Here is a 22,746-nt window from a genome sequence, read left to right as displayed (position 1 = left end):
CTTTTGTCTAAAGAAAGAAATGGAAACACGTACGCAGCTCGTCTGCAAGACGGATTATCGAAGCCTGAGATTCCTGAAGCGAATTCAGAAGGTGGCCACCAAAGCACGTCCACACGCCGAACGCACCTGAAGCTGCCTCATGCCAAATCAGACCACTGATCCTTCACAGTCAGTATTGTCGACTCTAGCTGACAGGGGCTCTCCTGAATCAGTACACATTCGCAATCACATTACCTACTGCCTGCTGCGTTCAAACTGGAGATGCCGGGGACTGAACCTTGGACCTTCTGCATGCCAAGCAAATACTCTACCGCTGAGCCCTGGCATTGTTTATTGCATTACATGTAAACTCTGCCTTACACCTTCAAGGAGCTAGGGATGCAATACCCCCCCCCCCCCCCATTTTATCCTCAAGCAAGCCAGAGAGGAAGGTTAGGGGGAGACAATAGATGCAGACTGTCCCGCTGTGGCTGGCTCAGATCCGTAGCTGCTTTGTGCCTCTTCACCACTCCTCTGGATGCAGTTGTGGAGTGGCAGGCAGATTCCTTCTCTTCTGCCAAATCGTAACCCCCTGGGTCATGTTTTCCCGTTTCCTTTCCTGTTTGGTATGCTTTGCTGTTCATATCCAGCTTGCTACACGTGGAAATGGCCTTTGCCAACATTTCAAAAGCCTTTTTAAAGATCCCTTTCAAAGTACGCTTTCCCCCGCATACAAGGCAGCCAATGAATGAATGAATGAATGAATGAATGAATGAATGAATGAATGAATGAATGAATGAATGAATGAATGGACATTTTTTGGATCCTCAAGCCACCAAGAAGGCTGACTAATGTATTGTAATGCCTGAGAACAATCTGTGCAGAGAGGATGCAGGTGTGACCCAATGCAGGAAAGAAACACATCTGCTTATTGTGGCAATACAACCTTGCAGCCCAGCGCTGAACTGTAGGTTGATTTAAACCTGGCGGTGGTGACTGTTTTGCGGGACAGATATTTTCGGAAACCTCAGGAGAGGAAGGAATATAAAATAGGGTTTGAGCTACCTGACTTGTTTTGTTTTTTTGTTAAGGGTTTGAGCGTCAGCCTAGGCATAACGGTGGCAGATCCATGTGTTATGATTGGGCCATGCGAAGGAACTATATAAAGCAATGTTGGGAGCAAAGTAAACTCCATATGGCTGAGTCTGGTTTATATACAGTAACATATTTCTTTCAGAGCATCTTCTTGGGAGGTCCACAACCTGCCATCTGACACGCTGAGCAGCCCTACAACAAACAAAATAACATCCTAAGTTATTTTTGTGTTTTCTAGGAACTGTTTAGAATCAATCTGGAGCGCTTTCTTGGCGTTGTTGAAGTCCTAAGCCAGCCTTTCTGAACTTGTTGTTGAGAAACCAATCAGGGGTTGTTGAGAAACCCCTGAAACATTCCTCAGTCTTTGAGAAACCCCAGAAGGGGTGCGATCCTACAGAATATGGCTGGGAAGCAGAGGTGTATATATGCCCACCCAGGGCCCCTCCCCTTCCCTAGGACCATCATAGGCCATTTTGGGAGGGGTAGGTAGGTTGACATTGACCATATATGGCCATATCATCCAATACATGTTTAACGAATGTAAAAAAATATTACAAATTAATTTAAATCCTACCAGTGTTGTCAGGTCCCCCTTAGCCTCTGGAGGGGTGGGGGGGATAGGGTTGCCAGATCCAGGTTGTCAAAATCCTAGAGATTTGGGCGATGGAGCCTGGAGAGGACCTCAGTGGGGTCCAATGACCCTCCAAAGTAGCCATTTTCTCCCAGAGAACTGATCTCAGCAGAATGGAGGTGAGCGGTAATTCCAGGGGATCCCCAGGTCCCACCTGGAGGCTGGCATCCCTAAAACCACTTCAGATTGCAACTGAGGATATGGCATGTAAAAATTATCCTCCACAAGAAAACAAAACAGAAAACACCCCCCTCCCTTTGAATATAGAAAAACAGCGGGTCAGGAGAATCTCCCTTTCACATGTTCATTTTCTATGTGCGCAGAATTTTTTAACAAGAAGCTTGGAGGGGTGCATTCAAAATCAAGCCCTCCTGCAGAGATTTAGCCCAGGAAAAGCTCTACTGCTTAGTTTTGCAGAATGCGTAAATGCCAACAACACAACACTGACATGACATGAAATTCAAAACATGCTGGATTTTTTTTTTCCCCAGCAGGAAATGGGAAGGCAAAAATACTATGCAAATGAACCATTCGGAAGTATCCAGTTAGCCGGTCTGACAGGAAAGTCAAAAAGTGACCTGGCTTGCATTAACCAGGCCAGGAAATATATTACAGCTGCATTTTAATCAGATGGGATTATAACTAGGGTCATGACCCCTTCCAACCAGCCTAGTGACTCAAGAGTTGGTTTTTGTAACCCACTTTTAACTATCCAAAGGAGTCTCAAAGCAGCTTACAAACACCTTTCCCACAAAGGACACCCTCTGAGGTAGGTGAGGCTGAGAGAGCTCTGGAAGAACTGTTCCATGAGAACAGCTCTAAGAGAAATGTCACTCAGCTGGCTGGCTGTGGAGGAGGAGTGGGGAGTCACACCTCTCCAGATTAGAGGCTGCTGCTTTTTAAAATCCAACCCATTCAACTAGAAAAATCTCCATAACTGCCTCTTCTTGCATAGAGCATTAAGACGGAGAACTGGCTGGGGGCCGGGTAGAGTCCTTGGAGTGGGTTTTTTGAACAGGCCCTGCTTGGGGCAATTTTCAATTCATCGGGGCTGGCGACCCTGAGCAACTTCCAGTTGCTAGAACTTAGCACTCTTTGGGGGGGGGGCACAATTTCACTGACCAGTCAGGCGCCAGAGCTGCCAGGTCTAGCTTGGGGAATTCCTGTAAATTAGAGGTGGGGAGGGGACTTGAGTGGGGTGTGAGGCCACAATTAATCCTCCAAAGTGGTCACTTTTTCTAGAACAACTGGTCTCCTTAGTCTGGTGATCAGCTGCAGTTCTGGGAGAGCTCAAGGCCGTGCCGTGGGAGTGGACTGTGGCATCTGCTTGGCTGGAAGAAGGTCCCCAGTTCAATCCTTGGCATCTCCAGGAAGGGTCAGGTCATGGGTGACGGAAAAGACCTCAGCCTGAGTCTCTGGAAAGCCACTCCCAGTCTGAGCAGACAATACTGAAGGGCCAGTGGGAAGCTTAACTCTGGGCGTCTGTTATTGTCTATCAGATCAAAAGTTGGGGATGATTTAAAAACAGGAAAAGGATTATGGAAAGCAGCTGGGAGAAATATCTGTGTCACAATAGGGGATTTTTAACTACCCGCACATTTGATTACATCAATATGTGTGAAACAAATGCTCTTAACACTGAGCCAAGCAAATATGCGAGGAAGGGCAGGAAATTTGTGTTACCAGCTGCTCTGGGGCATCAGCAAAAATACCCCAACGTTGGTTTTTCCCCACTGAGTGGCACAAGACTAAAAAAATCTCTCCAGGGCTTTTGCCAGGGGGCTCTTCCTCCCTACCGACTGCAGTCCTGTGTAAAGCATGGTGGAGTTGCCGCCGACTGTGCACAGGTGCATGCACACACACATACCTGCCAAGGATCAAAACTTGCAGTGCCAAGTCTACCATGCGTTCTGCACATTCAACAGGTCCCCCCCCCCCCCATATTATGAGTTTGTGTGGCTCCCATTTTTCAGCGGCCGATAACACAGCAGGAAATCTCCCAGTGACAGGGTAGCCAAACTGTGGCTCTCCAGATATTTATGGACTACAGTTCCCATGAGCCCCTGCCAACATGGCAGGGGCTCATGAGAATTGTAGTCCATGCACGTCTGGAGAGCCACAGTTTGGCCACCCCAAAATCTTGCCAGTTTCAACATCAGATTTCCTCCTCCCCTTTGCCTGCATCCCCCCCCCTCTCTTCTCTTTCATTCAATGAACTAAAGCTAAAAAAGCCTGTGCAGAACTTGAACCACAAGGATGTAAATGGAAGGCACTTCCTGGAGCTACTGCACAGCTGCGAAAGGGAAACTGTGTAATTTAAACAAAAATTTGGATGCCAGCCCCAATACGTCACAAGTGACATACCCACTCTGATTCAGAAAAGTGTGTTTTTAAATTGTAGGCGCAGAATAAATACATTGGAGAAGAAAGAACGGTGCGTAAGATGGGCACAGAATCCAAAGTCAAGCTTAAGGACTTACCGCTTGGAAAAATGTGTGTGGGTAACGGGCCTAAGTTGTTCAGGGCAGTGAAAACCAGGGAGGACTGAGGAGTGCTCTGGAGAGATGTGTTAATGATGTGGCTAATGAGGTTCAAGGAGGGCCAGGGCAAAGTAATGAACGCTGGGACCAGCTAGATGTCGATGGCAGCTAAACTTGGAGACATGGTGGGTTACTCATTGGAAATGTCAACTCAGTGCGAGACTGCAAAGGTTATGCTGGGGATTATTAGAGAAAGGGACTGAAAACAAATCAGCCAGTAGTATCATATTGCCTCTGTCTAAGTCTGTCATGCGGCCTCATCTGGAATTTTATGTATAGCTCTTGTCACTGGGCTTAAAAAAAAAAAAAATTATAGCATTGGAAAAGGGCAAGAAAGTTGGTTTTTATTTCTTGCTTTTCACGAGTGTCTGTTGCAGGGAGAGGCGATGGCAAGCCGCTTTGAGACTAGTTCGGGAAGTGAAAAAAGTGGGGTATAAAACCCTACATTTCTTCTTCTCCTTCTACCCTGTGCCTGAAACTCGAAATTATATTTGGATGCTTGGCCCTGGAATTCCTTTACAAACTCTGGCACCTATAAACTGCATCCATGTGCCAGCTGGAAGGATGCCAGCCCAACAAGACAGGATTAGATAAACACCTGGAGCAGAGGTCCAGGTGTGGTTATTAGCCACAAAGTATAGATGGGACACTCTACCTGGAGCAGTGATGTGCTGGCTCCTTGGTACTTGGGGGGCAACAGCAGGAGGGCTTCTGGAGTTCTGGCCCCACTGGGGGACCTCCTGGCCACTGTGTAACACAGTGTTGGGTTGGAGGGGTCACTGGCCTGATCCAACATGTTTTTATGTTTTTATGTTCTTAATCACCTGAATCAGAAAAGGCAGCTTCAGGTGTGTGTTTGCCTGGGGGCTGGCAGCTCAACTGAACCAGAGCAATAACGAAAAACATATCCGGATGCTACTAAGGTGACATAAGAGCGATTTCTACAAAACAGCATCTCCATACCTTTCCAGTAACATTGTAGAAAGCCAACACATAAGTCCTGGGTTCCTTCTGGAGTCAGAGCACAAGGGACCGTGTAACGGTGCAGCCCTAAGCAGAATTACACCCCTCTCAGCACAGTGATTTTAATAGAGGATGCATTATAGTGGGTGGCTTGGACACTCAAGGAAATATCCCAGTCAAGGCCTGCAGCAGGAGAGACGGCTCAGGGACACACATTTCACTATGAACCTGAGGAATTTCATAAGATGCTGAGAAATGTCAATGGGAAGGGAATGTTATTCTGTTCCCAGAAAGATTAAGTTTTAAATTCCTTTCTCAAATGTATCAAGGTCTGAAAGCACTTTCTTACAGTTTCTGAAGCTAAGCTGATCTAGAGCTTGTCTGGTTAGGAGACTAAGATTTCCAGACTCTCCCCCGAAGGAGAGGAGGGTGTGCCCTGCTCCCCCAGCCACCAGTTAGTTGACTGGTGGGGGGAGTTACCTGGAGAAGCCAAGAAGAAGCCAATTTTACCATAGAGTTTCTGCCCAAGTACCAGAGTCACTTGGACAGTGCTGGTGTGATGATGTCACTTCCTGTTCAACACCAGCAATGAGGCCTGGGCCCTTCTCTTTCTCCAATTAAGCCCCCCGCTTCCAAGAGAGATGGCAACCCTATCGAAGACAAATTCCACAATTTACACAGCTCTGAGCACTTTAGAGAACCATCAGAACTGTGGGCAAAATAATATCTGACAGACACTACCACAACTATTTCAACTCATATTTGCATCTTGTATAAACTGAGATTTTTTTTTAATCCTCTTATTTTCCAAAAACTAAAAAAAAAAGAAAGACAAAATATTATTAGAAAAATATCAGTACACTTCATTTCCTCTGTAATGAATGGAATTTAAGTGTACAGTGAATTATTTCTTCAGATTTTTACTTCTGTGTGCCCAGGCTTTTAAATAAGGAGCGCCATTCTTTTAACCTGTTTTATGGTATGTTCCTAGCCTGCGGACTGTTTTACGGATACAGTGTTAAGACTGCTCTGTGCTGGCTTGCTTTGGTTAGATGTTTTTTTTTAAATGGCCTGTTTTTACTGACTTTGTTTGACGTTTGCCCTTTCTGGACTTGGGTCATTTTGTTTTTGTGTTTACTGATATGACCATTTTTTGTTGACATTTCCTCTGTTTTTGGTTTTAAATTGCCAGCTGCCTTGAGGAGGTCTGGAAAGGCAGCTTAAGCACTTCCTAAATAAATAAATCCAGCTCTCTCTGCAACCCCCCCCTCCAATTTATTATATCGCTAGGAAGAGGGACACCATTTGTGCACAGAACTCTTTCTGCGGCTGCATGCAGATCTGTGGCACACTTCTGTTTTCAACACCTATGCGACTGCAGTCAATCCCATAGGATATCAGCTATCGTTTCCACAGGCAAGAAAGTGCATGAGGAAAACTCTTCTTTCTCCACCACCATGATGTTTGTGGCTAAACCATGTGGGAGTATTGAAGGTCTTCAGAAATATTCACTGCCCAGAAAGATAGCGAGTCTGGCAAAATGCTACACAAGAAATCTTCTCCATGACGTATTGCCTTGTATGATAAAGGAGTGTTTTTTTGTAATCAGGGGGCATTTAATAAAAAGTAGTGAAAACTCCTGTGTACAGTACTGCAGTGCCTCCTGCGAATTAGGCCTTTGTCCCAAACAGAAGCGAAAACCAATCTTTCATAGTTCTGAACCTTCCTAACATAAATTCAGAACATTCGTTTTCAGCAGGCCTTAAAACGTGAAGAAACCAAATGGGTAGAATTCCATTCCGGCTGGAATTCTGAGTCAGCCCCCTGATATGTCAATATTCTGTAATTTAATTAGCAGAAGATATTAAACAGTCAAGCCAATGGTCTCCCAGTCGGCTTTTTGCCTCCAACGTGGCAGTTTTGGACTGAAAAATCTTTTTACTATAGTTATTATTTCGGTAGCTGTCTCCAATTGTTTGTAGTCCTATTCTCCCATTGGCATCCTTTTTTCCTGCTCCATTCCCCTTTCAGATCTAGATTTTGGGATGACATTAAGAACCAAGCAATGCTTTCTATATTTCTGCTATATTTCATGGGCAATCATAAACAATTAATAAACAATCCCATTCTCAGCCCTTTTCTGCCAGCATCTGATAAATCGCCGGACCTCCCCTGGCCTCCACTGATGAAGATTTTAACCAGTTGGGTCCCCTACCTCTCAGTTTAGCTCTACTATGGATCTCTCATTTTCTGTAATGCCAAAGGGTGTGGATGTTTTTTGGAAATCCTACTGACCCCATGCCTGGCAGGTACCTATAAAGGAGTTTTAATTTTTTTCCCCCTGGCTGTAAAGTTGTTTCTAATGCCATATATAGAGAAAGAACTAAAAGAGGATTTCAAAAATTATGCTGTGCAACAGAGCCACCTACTGGTGACCTGCTTAGTTGCACCTTGCATTCTACTGAAACTGCCTGTCCATTTGAAATGGAAACATTTAATTGTTGACATGAGAGCCTCTGAAAAATAAGAGATCAAGTAATGCAAATATCTTAATGCATAAACCAGTTGAAGCCAAATAGTTTACAGTGCAATCCTAAGCAGCGTCCCTCCTTTCTAATTCTACTAAATTCAGTTGATTTAGAAGCTCTGCATAGGCTGGAACAGTCTAAGGGTCCAATTATTTCACTGAGAAATAATTTCACTAGCTTCAGAATGCTTTAGCTCAACTATGTCTTCATACAGCAAGGTCTTCAGCTAGCAAAATGCCCCAGAATTCATCAGACAGCCTCAAAAGGTCTGCAGTGTTGCTGATTTTGCATACAATTTTCCTTCTACTTTCTCTCCATTTTCTAATATTGAGCATGAATACCAAAGAGAAAGCAAAGTAACACAACATTGTGTTTGGGCAGGGGTGTGTGTGTGTGTATGGGGGGCTGCTGCTGTTTTCTGCTAACAAAACAAAGCCAAGCCGTGATCTGTCACAGGCTGATAAAAAGGTATTTGAGATGCAAAATTCAACGCTGTTTGCTCACTCAAGACACAATTCTTTCATGGGAGTTACAAAGAAAATAACTTTTCAGTTATTTAAGTTGCATTGGCTGCAACCCTAGAACACTTTCCTAAAATTAAGCAGAAATACTTAGGATAGCTGCCACTATCAAATACAAAAGATGGGGGGGGGCAGACATTCAAGTGAAAGCAGGGGCTCATGGGAATTGTAGTCCATGAACATCTGAAGGACCTCAGGTTGACTACCCCTGCTCTAGAGCACAGACCAGGTCAGAGACAAGCCCCTCAACCAAGCATGCAGGCTGCAAAGCAAGCACTCCCCTGTATGCTGCATTTTATTTATATATTCGGCTAAACCCCTGTCAGCCACCTCAGGCTATAAGAGAAGAAAGACTAAAGAAGCGCCAATATCTCTCCTCTTACAGTTATTGTGACAACAAGCGTCACCCATCTGTTTAGAACTTTTTGCAGATGTCACCTACAAATGGACAAAATCAACATGTGTTTTCTCTATTGTGCCCTACTTTGTGGGCCCCATCCTGCATGATTAGGTCACAAAGACCCCACCCCCTGGGAGGTCCTGGTTTTCTGCAAACTGGCCAAGACTGAATAATTCAGGGGGGGGTTTGTTACAAAGCTAACAGAGCTGATTATGGAATAGTTCAGGAAAAGACATGTCAAATGGGAAAGAATTGTGGGTTTTTTTAAATCACTGTGTTTTGGGACATATTATCCTACTGCTCATATGACCCTGTTCAGGTGGGGTAGCCATGTTAGTCTGAAGCAGCAGAACAAAATGTGAGCCAATGGCTAAGGACGCACTGCACTTGCATATGGAAGCTTATATCTTGGAATAAAATGTTGCTGTTCTTAAAGGTGCCTCTGGACTTAAATTTTATATTATCCTGTTGTTGCTGAATAGTTTTATATTGATGCAATACCCTTTTACTGCATTGTATCAGCATGTCTCTTCATACTGATGGCATTCAGTCTATGCTGCATAATCCGCTGGGTGTCTCAGTAAGAAATTCAGACTACAAATGTAGTAAGTCAATAAATGATTCTGTGAACTCAGATTGTGGGTGGCTGGGTGGATGGGCAGGAAGGTGCTTGGCCCTTTCTCGCATGCCCAGGGAAATGCCAATCGCCACTTTGGGGTCAGGAAGCAAAATTCTTCCAAGCCAGACTGGCCAGGGATTCTGGTCTTCTGGAGGAGCCATCACCTGGGCATGAAAGGTGGGCAGGTAGTTGTGAGTTTCCTGCATTAGGCAGAGGGTTGGTCTAGAGGCCCCTTTTAACATCCTGATTCTATGAAATGGTGGCAAGCCCTAAAGCAGGGTTTTGCCAAACGGTGGCTTTTCAGACGTCTATGAACTACAATTCCCATGAGCCCCTGCCATTGTAATTGTAGTCTACGGACAATCGAAGAGTCAGAGTTTGGCCACGCCTGCGCCTAAAGTAATCTTTATAGCATGTGACACTGTGGCTCTTTCTGTGTCTCACCACAAGAGGGCAAAAGGAGACAGTAAAAGAAGACTTCCCTTTTCTTAAAAAAACAAAACAAAACCCAAAATACAGTCACCTAGAAACCACCGGGGCCTTTAATGCAATGCAGGCAAAGAGTCCCTCTAAAAGGTTCATCACCGTAAGAGCATTTTTAGAACAGCTCACTGTCCAGTTGTAGAACAAAGAACAAGGAGAAAGAAAAAACTACGTCCCCCCAAAGACCAAGCAAAAAGAGCAATGTGTTTTCCTTACATTGAGTTAATCTATGTACTATTTCCCAATGTTGCCCCCCCCCCATCTGTAAATACCAAAATCCACAGATTGGGGCCAGACTTGCACTTAAAATATTTTTCTGTGAACTTGGGTGACACTCCTAGTTTGCAGAAAAATCTGAATCCTTCCCCCCCAAAAAACATGTTTTTGAAATCCCCCCCCCTTAAGCAAAATATACTCCCCTGTGCAAGAACAGAGAATGCATCTACCACCAGCGGTCATGGTCCGAACCCGGGAGTGGCTCTGGGCCCAACACCAGAGAGCTGAGGTTGGTCCAGCAGTGGCAGCACAGCCTAGGAACCCCACTAGGCTTGGTGAAAAAGTAGGAGAGAATTCCTTCCTTTCTGCGCCTCATGGGGCCACACTGGCATGCTTATAAAGTTGATGCAACAACCACAACCATGGGACGGACTATAAGACCCTTGAGAGAAATTCAGTTCCACTCATACGCACAGGCACACAGCCCTAGGAACCCAGATACAAAATAATGACCGGAAGGTGAGCAAGGTTTTACTTGAAACTAGTATTATATCAGCGTTCTTTATACAAAAAGCTCTTTTGAGTTGTTTTGCATTTGGCACTTCTGTCTCATGTACTGGGAGAGCACACTTGACACAATCCCGCCCCCCACACACACACACACAAGTGTGAGCATCATTTTGTGCGAACAGGACAACAACCACTGCCGCTGATATAATGTATGATGAATGATGTAACTTGGAGGGTTTATTGTGTTTTAATTGTTTTATGTTGTAAACCGCCATGAGACCTAATTGCCGGACGGCGGTCTAAAAATTAAATTCTGTTCTGTTCTGTTCTGTTCTGTTCTGTTCTGTTCCGTTCTATTCAAAATCTCATCCCCTGCAGAGATTCTAGGGGAAATCAGCCCATTCAATGCTTTCAGGCATTTGAGAGAGCTATATGTGAAGGCATGACCAATGAGCAGAGCTGTATGGCAGCAATGTGACTCTTTTTAATCCCGAGCAAAGCCCGTCACTAGGAAAGCAATCTCAGGCTACCCTTTGAAGTCCAGCATACTGATCTTTTCATTGGCCTCCAACTTAAACAGATAAGTACCATGAAACACTCCAGCGATGGGAACACAGTCGGACTTGTTTTAGTTCCATAATTACGGTTGATTCTGGAACGCTGGGAGTGTTTACACTGCGCGTAATGTATGTATCTGCACGTCTAGCCTAGACGTTCAAACACTCTGCCTATTGGAAAACAAACTTTCAGATAGCACCGCGAAGGAACGGCAGCTTTAAGCAAGGACAGCATCAAAGCGAGCTTTACCACCCAACGACATCTGTTGGAAAAAATGAAATCACACCGCACTAACTGGCAAAATGTGAAGCAGTGTGGAGGATCCTGCAGAACTGGAGCCGGCTCTTTGTAAGTGGGAGAGGGCGGGCAAACTGCCCGCTTTCTGGACAAATGGCTTAATTATTGGCGTCCCCAAATGAAATGCCGGCTCTGCTTCTTCATTAGCAGGCCCATTCTATAGGACTGGATGGCATGATGGTAGGGCCTAATTAAAAATTGCATGCAGCTGCGTGGAATCAATCCCCACTGACCAGTTTTGCAGGAATAAAAGCGTTTTCATGAGAGGACAAATTAGAATAAGGACGGGAAAGGACGCCTCCTGAAACAACTGCCTTCCCAACATGTGTTTAGATTGAGCGGGGGGGGGGGGGAACCAAGTCAGGCATAAAGTATCTTTTACACAAACACCCATATGTGAAGAAATCGGTGTCTTAGAAATCTGCGCAGCGAATGAAATCTCCAGTGGTCAAACAAACGCTGACAGGGCAGAATTTTCACCTGGCCCCGCAAACCCGTATGTCTCCATTCTCTCTCTAGCAACATTTTTATCCTCTTAAAGAGAAGACATTGGTGTAGAATTGAACACATCTGCATGCAACATTTAGTTATGTTCACAACCCCAAGTAAACTAAGGAAAAATTATTCTCTGTTTTTTTCTCCATGGCTGTTGGGATAGGATAGATGAGAAAAGGCATTCATTGCAAACGTTACAGGATCCCTTTCTTTGAGAGGTGAGCGATAGTCATTGGTTTAAATGATATTTTAAAGGTAAAGGTATCCCCTGTGCAAGCACCGAGTCATGTCTGACCCTTGGGGTGACGCCCTCTAGCGTTTTCATGGCAGACTCAATACGGGGTGGTTTGCCAGGGTCTTCCCCAGTGATTACCGTTTACCCCCCAGCAAGCTGGGTCCTCATTTTACCGACCTCAGAAGGATGGAAGGCTGAGTCAACCTTGAGCTGGCTGCTGGGATTGATCTCCCAACCTCATGGGCAAAGCTTTCAGACGGCTGCCTTCCCACTCTGCGCCACAAGAGGCTCTTTTATAAAATGATATTTTATAAAACGGCAAATCCGTTTATTCATAATTATCTAATAGGCATCGAGGGGGGGGGATCCTCTGATGAAAACACCGGGACTCTACCCTGGCCTCAACCATATGCCTGGCAGAAGAGGGCCTATTCTGCACACAATAGATAATGCACTTTCAATGCACTTTAGAAATAGATTTTCCTGTTCCGCACAGGAAATTCCAGCTGCCAAAGCACATTGAAAGTGCATTATCTTATGTGTGCGGAATGGGCCAAGCTCCGTCTTGCAGGCCTTGCGGAAAGTTGGCAACTCCCGCAGGGCCCTCAGATCTTCCGGGAGGTCATCCCACCAGGTTGGGGCCAGGACCGAAAAGTCCCTGGCCTGGGTCGAGGCCAGGCAGACATCCTGGGGGGTGTTCATAGCCACGTATGATTTTAATCATTGGTGTCTGAAGAGGAGGTATTAATGGCTGGATCAGCCTCTGTTTCCCAACCCATCTGAAGTACAAACAGCATACCAAAAATTAGGTAATTTGCAGGGGGGGGGGAACTGTATGCTTCCCAAGTCACTGCTTGAACCTGCCAATCCATTCTAATATTTTCTTTTTAATACGTGCACTGGAGATTTGATCAAAAGCATGCAATATTCACATGCTGCTTTCCGCAGACGGTGGCAGGGGCTACGCTTTAAGAATGTCAACATTTTTAGTGCGGTGGTGAGATCTGTGCTTCATTTCTAAAAGAGACAATATTGACTCACCTAAGGCCACTCTGCTATTTCTACAAACAATCCCTCTGTGTGCAGATGTTCCAGGTTGGTGCGATCATTCACGGCGACTGAAGTTCTTATGTTTCCCTGTGGAACAGTGAATTCTTCCCGTCTCAGACGCCAAATTTTATGGGACCGTTCAAGCCAAAGGTGCTGACTTTTCGGCTCTTCAAGGTTTATTTCTCAGATCTGTTTCGTTTTGGATAACAGGTCTTATAACACTCTTGGTGCCTCCTAGCACCTACTCCTCAGGAACAAACCACAGTGAAGGTGGGGGAGAAGGAAAACTGCATTCTGCTTTACGACAAGGTTCTTCTAAATGGCCCTACAACCAAAACACGTTTATCTTGGAAAGCAACAAAATGACTCTTGGTTTCCTAACACAGACAGCTCAACTTCCAATATTCAGGAATTCAGACTTTAAAACAGCATACAAACCTTCTGCATCTGCCTTTCTTCATGGACATCGGCAAGATCTTTTCATCCAAACTAAAATTTTGTAGCTGCTAGGAAGAATAAGAATAAATCCTGCTGCATCTTTCCCCCCCCCCCAATAAACACAATAAAGTCCAGCCATGTACATGGGTTAAACATTTGTTGGCATGAGACCCTACACCCTCCTTGAGCAAAACACTGGTTGATGTTTAGACTTCCACAGCATTCCTTGTCAAACCAAGCTGACCTAATGTTTTTTTAGTTCTCGGACATGCTCTAGGGCTATAATGAAGGTAAGCCAGGAGAGGTTGTGGCAATTCACCGCTCGCTACTTGACAATGCAGAAGTGGTTACTGAGCTAGTAGGGCTTGCATTAATAATTTACAGTATCATTTAGAGACAAGCCAAGGTTCTGGAAACAGCCAAGTACACACGATAACTGAATGAATTATCAATCAAACTCACACATTTCTAGAAAGAAAACAATGCCATCCCCCAGACTAGCCTTGTTTTTAAAGATTGGAATAGGCAGCAAATAAGAGCTTGTACACATATAAGATGTAATTGGTTGTGCCATTGTCCCTTTGTGACAGAAAGGCCTTTTCGTTTCTGCATTACAGGGGGAAACTCTTGGTTTTATCACATCAACTGTTTTCTGTAAGTACATCTATGGGACTAAGGAACCCCCCCCTATTTTGTGTTTTTGTTTCTGTCATTTAAAGACACCCATGCATTAATTAATGGGATAGGCCCCATCTAACTGAAGCCTGATTTCAGACCCAACCAAAGAGACTATCTGTTTCTAGTTGTCTGTAGCTCAAGGTGGCCATTTCAAACATGGTTGGCCATGCTTGAAGAAAGCAAACACAAACACAAGACATCTAGCACTCCTATTCACATAAACTCAGGTTGGTTTTTCCTTTCCTTTCCTAACCATCGACTCTTTCGGCCAGAGGCCTTAAACCAAGCCATAAAATCACAGTACATATATCAGCAGCCATTACGGAATGGTTAAGAAGAAAACAATGCCACCAGCAAAATCATGGGATTGACCCAGGAACACGTAGCAGGAAAGTGGCTCCAAGATATTATAATAGATAAGAATTTGGCCACAGAATGCATAATATCAGCCAACAAAAAGGAAACTACCTGAGGCTCAGTGGCAGGTTGCTAAATGCTCACAGTGGGGGAGACCCAAACTTCTTGGCATGAAGACCGCTGGTCACTGAATAACAAAATGTGCTCAAAGGTCTCTGTCATTCCAGAAGCACCATGACTGAGTGGTCCAGAGGATGGAGTATTAGCAAATTGCCCCTTCAATTCAGCTGTAGGCAAAGCATTTTTTTTCTGTATTCTAACAATGGTTGAACCCTAACCTGGATGGCTCAGGCAAGCCTGATGTTGTCAGATCTCAGAAGCTAAGCAGGGTTATCTCTGGTTAGTGCTTGGATGGGAGACCTCCAAAAAAGCCAGGGTAGTTATGCCAAGCTGGGCAACAGCACACCAAATTTAACTGTGCTTTGCCTTGAAAACCCTCTGACACAGATGGCCAAACTGTGGCTCTCCAGATGTCCATGGACTACAATACCCATGAGTCCCTGCCAGCAAACTGTGAATTTTAGGCATTCCGTTTTTCTTGTCCTAACATCCCCTGCAGGATTGATGCGACGACAAAACAGAGGCGGGGGAAACTGGTGTGTGTCATTTTGAGATACTCTGAGGCAGGGGTAGTCAAACTGCGGCCCTCCAGATGTCCATGGACTACAATTCCCAGGAGCCCCTGCCAGCGAATGCTTGGGAATTCTTGGGAATTGTAGTCCATGGACATCTGGAGGGCCGCAGTTTGACTACCCCTGCTCTGAGGGATACAAACATGACAGATAATTGAACACTGTGTTGTCAAGGAAATCCCCCCCCCCCAAAAAAAAGAATCACATTTACCCCAATCTTGTGTTCAAGACTAGCTCAGACCCAGGCTGAAATATGTCACAAAGTTGAAATTTGTTCAGGTCAGGTCCTGTTCACGAGCCCCTACGTCACGTTTTCAGAACTATTTGGCTGGCTGAGGTAGACAAGTTGAGACATCAGTTGCTTAAAGTCTTGCAAACAAATGTTCTCGTTGGCTCTGGACCATTGACCCACCAGGCCAACCGCCTGTCTGTCCTTTAGGTCAGAGTTGACTCCGACATTCACACACGCACGGTTTCCCCCTCCTTGGAGGGAACTTACGCAACTGTGCTCAGGTTCTGACACATATTTCCGTACCAAAGTGATCGACCGTGTCTTGTTCAGAGCAAAAAATTAATGTAAGGTTCATCAGGGATTTGAGTTCTGTGCCAGCAAGCTCCGCAGAATCAAAAGGTTTGCTGCATTCCCAATCAGAGAAGAGGAACAAACATGATTTGAAAGCTATACAAACCCACACAGACCTGGCCGGAAGTCTCCGCTTCCAGTTCACACAATCTAAGCCTGTTGCAAAAGTTTGCAGAAAAATCTTCTGCTACTCCCTCCACAGCGCTGTCTGGAACACTTTATAAATCCCTCGCTCCGTTATTGTTGTGTTTTTTAAAGGAAAACCATACCAAACATGCCCCTGTGACAAACAGCCGTTCAGCTAGAGCCTTACGCGTTAACCCCGGTCACATATTTTTGCAATACTAGTGGGTGAGTTAATCGTCACATGCTTGGAAGCACATTAGGAGAAGGGAATTTATTATTTTTTTAACTTTCTTATGGCTTTGCTGGAAAAGCAATGGAAACATCTGCCCTGGGCAGGCTTTCCCCCCCCCAATCAGTCCCACACGGCAGAACTCATATATTGAGCGTCTGGTTCATATACTGACGGAGAACTGTTTGTAGTCGCTAGGCTCCCTGGATTCCTATGCCCTGTCCTGTCCAATCCTGATCTCAGGTACGCAGGTATAAATCTGCTCGCTGCCTCCACGAGATCATGAAGCCTTCCTCGGCTTTTTGCTGTTGTTTGCTGAATTGCCTTTTTGATCAGTCTGGGATGAAGTCAGCAAGGCCGCAATACGAACAAGCTGGTTGCCGACGGCACTGCTCCGTCTGAGCTCCCAGACTGTTCACCAAGCCAAGGCTGCGTGCTCCCTTGTTTCCTTCCACAAATCTCTCTAGTCATCTTTGTCCGGGAGTAACCTTCCCGCTTGAACTCTCCGGTCTAACCGCAGAACAAAGAATCAGGGACAGCAAAAAGCTGGCTTCACACATCGTGTTCCTGCTAATAGCCATTCGCATGAAGGCTGCCTGCAAGAATTAGCAAGTTTGAGAGAAATGCCATCAGTGCTTCCCCCAAAGGTAACGGGATGTTTCCTTCCTTCCTTCCTTCCTTCCTTCCTTCCTTCCTTCCTTCCTTCCTTCCTTCCTTCCTTCCTTCCTCTCCATATTTTCTTCCTTTCTTCCTTTCTTCCTTTCTTCCTTTCTTCCTCTCTCTCTCTCTCTTTCTTTCTTGCCGTAAAAACGCAAAAGGTTGCAGCTAACCTTTAAGTAACTAAAGAGTTGTTTGGCTAGTCTCAGCGTCTGCAGATACGTGTAACATCTGCTGATATTTGCACAATTCATCTATATTAGCAGCTATAGTTGTCTTCATTAAACCTGCAGTTCTGAGCTCACGTGGTTAAGAATAGGTCAGCAGGATTTACCTCCAAGAAAGAACTCATAGGACCGGGCTGCGAAACAAATTGGGCAATTTGCGTCTCACAAGGATTGTTCCACATAGCATTTCTGCTCTTCTGGACTGGCTCTTCAATCCATGGTTGAACACAAGATCACTTTTTGGGCAAACTAGTAAGACCAATTCACATCTTAAGGAGTATGCAAGCTGGGTCTGGGATCCGCACTCCAGGGGGTACTATTTTGAGCTGTTTGGGGGCAACCTATGTGTGTCCTTGTGAATGAGCCAAGTAGCACCCTCCTGGGACCAGTTCGGATCCAAAAACCAGCAGTGGCGGAAGAGCAGAAGTGCTTTCTGCACACGTGCCGGGGTCCTGATTCAAACCAGTCACCAAGTGCACAGGTCCTGAAGAGAACCCTCAACGAGAAAGCTGATTTCTAAATTCTGGAGTATAGAGGTTGAGTCCACCTTGTGTAAAAATCACATGTGAGTTCCTCAGTTTTTATGCAAGCAGTGACCAATTCAGATCACGCCTGCAAAATGCACAGAAAAGGGGTTTTGACCTTCTCTGGTGAGTGCAATTTTCCTAGCATTTCCTGTTGCCCAAGAATACTAATCTGCATTACAAGAGAAAACCAACTCTCTGCCTACATCCCCCCCAAAGTGCTCCACTCTGCAAACACCAACTGCTTGGTGGCCCCTGGCCCTAAAGAAGTACCTCTGACTCAGCCAGGGCCAGGGTGTTCTCAGTCCTGGCCCCTACATGGTGGAATGAGCTCCCGGAGGAGATCTGGGCCCTGACGGAGCGGGTTCAGTTCCGCAGGGACTGCAAAAGGGAGCTCTTCCAGCAGGCCTTTGGTTGGGGCCAGTGACATCGCATCTAATGGGCCCCCACAAAAACACCAATGGGAAATAAATCTGATGGGGTCCGTGCTAAAATAATAGCATAACTGATGTTGCTGCTGGATACAAATGCTGATTTTAAGTGCTTTTAAAAAATGTTTTAACTTATAATTCTATTATTGAATAGGTTGTTGCACACTGCCCTGAGCTGGCTTGCTGGACAAGCAGTATATAAATCAAACAAATCAGCGATTTAAAGCAAGTGAAGAAACCACCCGAGACCCATGTAATCTGGGGGAGGGGGGTGAGAAGGAAGATACAACTGCTATCTACTGAGTGACATCTAAATTTTGACACCTAACACCTGCATCTCGGAACCCGAGGAATGCCAACTGGCATATGACACATGTATAAGACACATTCTTCGGTAAGGTCTAATTAAAATACATGGCATTCTTTTTGTAGTTTGCACTCAGCTTGGCTCTCACATTCCAGAGAGCTGTATAAACCACATACCGGTCTAAGGCACCTACGGTGCCATCCCAAGCAGGGTTACGCCTTTTTAAGCCTGTTGGGTTTTGATGGGACTTGAAGGGTATACAGTAAAAGGGACAAGGTTTGCCATGTAGAAGTGTTTGGTTTTTTTTAAGTTAATTTGTTATTGGTAAGACACCTTGAGGTTCATCTGGTCACAAGGTAGGATGTACACTCTCCCACGCCCCAAGGAAATCCGATAGATATCTGCATCACAGCTCTGAGGGGACATACGGGGTGTGTGCTCAGCAAATGAGAAACAAATGTGTATTTGCAATAACCCAGATGCTTGTAATAGAGGCCAGGTTTACAGAATTACTGTACCAAGTTAGAATATGGATCCAGCCGATAGAGCGTGCATTTTTTTCCTTGTGTCACCGCTCCCAGGTTTGAAAAGACTAAAGGCTTTGCAGAAATCTACCCGGCTTTTGCAGAATTAACCTGATGCATGCATATTCTATTCTGATGGCTCCAGATAAGATTACAGATAACTACAAGGATATGAATGAATTAGCTGGCGACCTAAAACAAACAGAAACCTTCTCTTTCCTGGCAGTCTTCAGGAGTCTTGTAAGACCCTGAGCGAAGAACAAAAGGTGAGGGAGGTTGCCCTCTGGAATGGGAAGCATCTTATCACCCTAGAGAACAAGTTCCTGGGGACTAGATTATTTTTAACTCATAATTGCCCCAGTAATGGATTCTTCAGTTTTACCTTATCTCGTCATCCACATTACGAAGTTAACCTTGAGTCAGTTGTCCTAATTCCACAGTATTTTCTCCAGCTAAGGGTCTACCTACCAGAGAATTTCCAGCAACATCAAAAAAAACTACAGTTCCCAAGATCATTGGGAGAAGAGAACAAACAACAAAAACAGGTTTACAACAAAGGCAAAGTTCTTAGGTGGATCTCTGGCCCATCTCTTTCCATTACACAACCTACAGCTGGGGTCCCCATACTTGATGGAACCAGCAGGCTCTGACACTACATGGTAAGAACAGACTTACATTTATTTTGTAATTCAACTTGTAGGACTGCCGCTCTCAGCCCAGCTGTCTTGGGGCAGTGTACATCATATTAAAACAACATAGGATAAAAGAGATAAAATACCATTGAATAAAATGGCAGAATTGCCTTAATAACAGCCCTCTCCTACATTGCTTAAAATGGCTTCCACAAAATGGCTGCCAGAGGAGGTGGAGTCTGGAACAAAATGGTTGCAGCAGCTTACCTTCAACGACACAGTGAAGAGCCTCGCTGTGCAAAGAAAGCCTTTAAATATCTGCACAGCCAACCAAACCACCAATGGCAAATCGTAGGTCTTGCTAGATAGAATTCATACCTGGTCCCACCCACTTTCTCAGATTGGCAGGTACCAAGAAAGGTGTTTGGAAGCACCACGGCACCCACAGGTGCCACATTGGGGACTCTGACCTAGATAGAGATGCACTTCCTTGCAGAAACTTCCCTTTAACCACACATCCCACCTGCTTTTGATGAAAGAGGGTCTGTTTTAAACAACATGAAAGACTATGTTGAGGTTCATGTGGACAAAAGCCATTTGGGGCAGAGAAGGGCAATCAGGGGAGGAGAAGAAGAGGAAGAAGTGTTTTTATACCCCACTTTTCACTGCCTGAAGGAGTCTCAAAACAGCTTCCCATTGATTTCCCTTCCTCTCCGCAGAACAGGGACCCTGTGAGGGAAGCAGGACTGAGAGAGCTCTGCATATGGAGGCGCGAGGAATCAAACCCAGCTTGACAGATTAGAAGCCTCCGCTCTTAACCACGACACCATTAGCTATTGAATGGAAAAGCTGCTAGAATGCATCTCATTGCTTATGAACTTTGAATGTCTCCAGGGCTTAGGACTTCATTGTCATCTCCGTATCGCATACCTGTGGCTGGAGAACATTGCTCCAGCATTAGCAAACGTGACCGAATTGGAATAACTCAAAGGCCAGTTATCTTAGAGTGCACTTAGGAGCTAAAAACAGCGCACAGATGCATCAGTTCACTAAGTGTATCCAAACCGGTTGAGTGCTTTTGACTGCTGTCATCATACTAATGCCTCTTTGGAATTGAGTATCATTTTTAAAGGCCAGAGGCAACAGCATGACCCCAGTTTATCAAGATGCTTCACCCAACCCGGTGCTAACCTAACCTATTCGCCTATTCACAACATCACCAAAGGGGGCAGATGCAGAATTGTTTTTCAAACCTGTCGGTCAATGACACGCATGAACACACATGAAGCTACCTTATCCTGAATCTATTGGTCCTTCAATGTCAGTATTATCTACCCCAATTGGCAGTGGCTCTTCAGGATATCATGCCGAGGTCTTTCACATCACCTGCTGCCTGGGGGTGCTGGGGATTGAACATGGGACTTTCTGCATGCCAAGCAGATGCTCCCCCACTAAGTCATAGTGTCTGCCCAAGCAAAGTTTGTTGGACATGTTATCAGGACTTGATCATCTTATAACTGGTCAGTCATACTACAATTAAGGCTTTGCTCTGGCTTCCAGACTGTAGAAGGGTTTTTTGGGGGGAAGCACCCATACAATTTTGTTTCCTGATAGTCAACTTTCAGGGGATTTCTTCTGTTTTTAATGTGACCATTCCTGAACCTGGTTTGTCAAGAAGAGTTGGGTTTCATACCCTGCTTTTCACTATGATCTTGTTTTGAAAGACCATGCTTCTTGTTAGAATCCTGTCAACATAATTTACTAGAGTTATTCTTCACCAGAGTTCTTCCTCTTTCCCAGCTAAATTTCTGCATGGAATACAGTCACATCTTCTCTCTAGTCCAGGGGTAGTCAACCTGTGGTCCTCCAGATGTTCATGGACTACAATTCCCATGAGCTCCTGTCAGCAAATGCTGGCATGGGGCTCATGGGAATTGTAGTCCATGGACATCTGGAGGACTACAGGTTGACTACCTCTGCTCTAGGGGAAATATAAATGCAGGCAAAAGCATATTAAAGGACATCATATGATCTACAGCTTACTATATCAGTATTCTGCAGCTGCCAATGGTATATTCTGAACTGTTGATAATATTATCAAAGGAAAACTCCCCCCCACACACACACACACACAGATTTCTTTAAACCAAAGAACAAATCTTTCCATGGATTTTACGTGGGTGAAGAAAATGAAAATGTGACGCAGCAGGTGAAAAATAGCCTCCTGAAGCATTTGATGTTGGAAGGGAAAGTTCGGATATTGACCAAAAAAGGGCAATACATGTACATCCTATTTTCATCTCCCTTCCTCATATTTGCTTGAAGGACCCCCCGGTCTCACTAATAATACCTTAATAAATAAGCATTGCATACAAGCATAGGCAATACCTCAGCCACTATAGTATCATGTTACAAAGTTTTAAGTTTAAGCAACTACCAAGGTGAGAACAGCTAGATAAGAGCACCGAACCACCTTAGAGACGAGCAAAATTTCTGGGGGATCAGCTTTCAAGAGTCAACGCTTAATATATGATGAAGAGAGCTTTGAGTCTCAGAAACCTAAACCCCCAAAATCTTGTAGGTTTCTAAGCTGAACTCATATCTAGCTGTTCTACTGCAGACCAGCCCACCCTCTGAAACTGTCCACAAAGGTTAGAGTTGAAGAAATTAAGCAACAGAATTCTTTTCTATATTGTCAGAACTCTCTGTGCAGAACTCTAAGGTCACCAACCTATGACATCAGCACTCAAGGACAAAAGCCCTTTAAAATTCCATTGTGTCTGTATATAACTAACAACATTTATTGAATTCTTAAGAAAATTTGTGAGTTTTTTTTTTCAGTTTCATTGTCCACAGACCTTGATCAGTCTTCCTTCTTTTCAAACGAGGGCCCCATTTGTTCAGCACTAGCAGAGTGAGGGGACAGGGCTGAGAAAACTGGGAGTTGTATTTTAAGGGGATGTGGTCACACAGCTATATTACAATGCAAATCAACTCACATTTACTGCAAGTGTGACCCGGAAATTGCAACTGGTTCAGGACACAATCACCAAAACATCCAGCCAATCCTCAGGCAGCTGTACTGGCTCCTGATTGAATTCCGGCTCAGGTTCAAGGTTTTGGTGATGATCTTCAAAGCTGTTCACGGACTGGGCCTGATGTACCTGAGGGACTGTGTAATTTCGCTCTGCCAAAACGAACATGCTGATGATTTATATTTG

At 44.8% G+C, this 22,746-nt stretch overlaps 1 long non-coding RNA gene across 3 annotated transcripts in view; it reads right to left on the bottom strand.

The window, feature by feature from the left end:
* Positions 1–22,746, bottom strand: part of LOC143827732 (uncharacterized) — a 56,033-nt gene that overhangs the window by 7,779 nt on the left and 25,508 nt on the right. Inside the window, exon 1 of one of the 3 annotated variants that reach the window (XR_013227398.1) lies at positions 13,559–13,738. The exons of 1 other annotated variant lie outside the window; for it this stretch is intronic. This is a non-coding gene — a long non-coding RNA (uncharacterized LOC143827732). Of the gene's footprint in view, positions 1–33; positions 192–13,558; positions 13,739–22,746 lie in introns of those variants that run through there. One more of the 3 variants, XR_013227399.1, reaches the window with a different exon arrangement.

Source organism: Paroedura picta, chromosome 18 (assembly GCF_049243985.1).
Source record: "Paroedura picta isolate Pp20150507F chromosome 18, Ppicta_v3.0, whole genome shotgun sequence".
Lineage (NCBI taxonomy): Eukaryota > Metazoa > Chordata > Lepidosauria > Squamata > Gekkonidae > Paroedura > Paroedura picta.
The sequence above is the reverse complement of the archived record's forward strand: the minus strand, read 5'-3'. Positions and strand labels throughout refer to the sequence as shown.